The 256-nt window shown below is 32.8% G+C and overlaps 1 protein-coding gene across 1 annotated transcript in view; it reads right to left on the bottom strand.

Moving 5' to 3' along the window:
- LOC104528787 (titin-like) overlaps positions 1-256 on the bottom strand; it is a gene marked incomplete at both ends in the record, with an annotated part of 66,347 nt that overhangs the window by 11,409 nt on the left and 54,682 nt on the right. The window lies entirely within an intron of this gene.

Here is a 256-nt window from a genome sequence, read left to right as displayed (position 1 = left end):
AAACCATCTCATTTGTGCAGAGACAAGTGAACAGCCACTTATCTCAGAGTTCTTGAGCAATGAAAGGTAAGGCATATCAGTCTACAACTTTCTGGTACATTTTAGAAGCTCTTTCTCTTTGGCATGAGGGATATAATGATCATAAATTTAAAAGATGAGAAGGAAGGTTCTACATGAATTTTAAAATCTCTGTAACTCAGGAGATAAAGTGGGCAAAAGAAACAAATATTAATACATAAAAATATTTAATTCAGAC

Source organism: Antrostomus carolinensis, unplaced genomic scaffold (assembly GCF_000700745.2).
Source record: "Antrostomus carolinensis isolate BGI_N321 unplaced genomic scaffold, ASM70074v2 scaffold47277, whole genome shotgun sequence".
Classification (NCBI taxonomy): Eukaryota; Metazoa; Chordata; class Aves; order Caprimulgiformes; family Caprimulgidae; genus Antrostomus; species Antrostomus carolinensis.
Note: the sequence above shows the minus strand (reverse complement) of the source record. Positions and strands in the feature narration are given on the sequence as shown.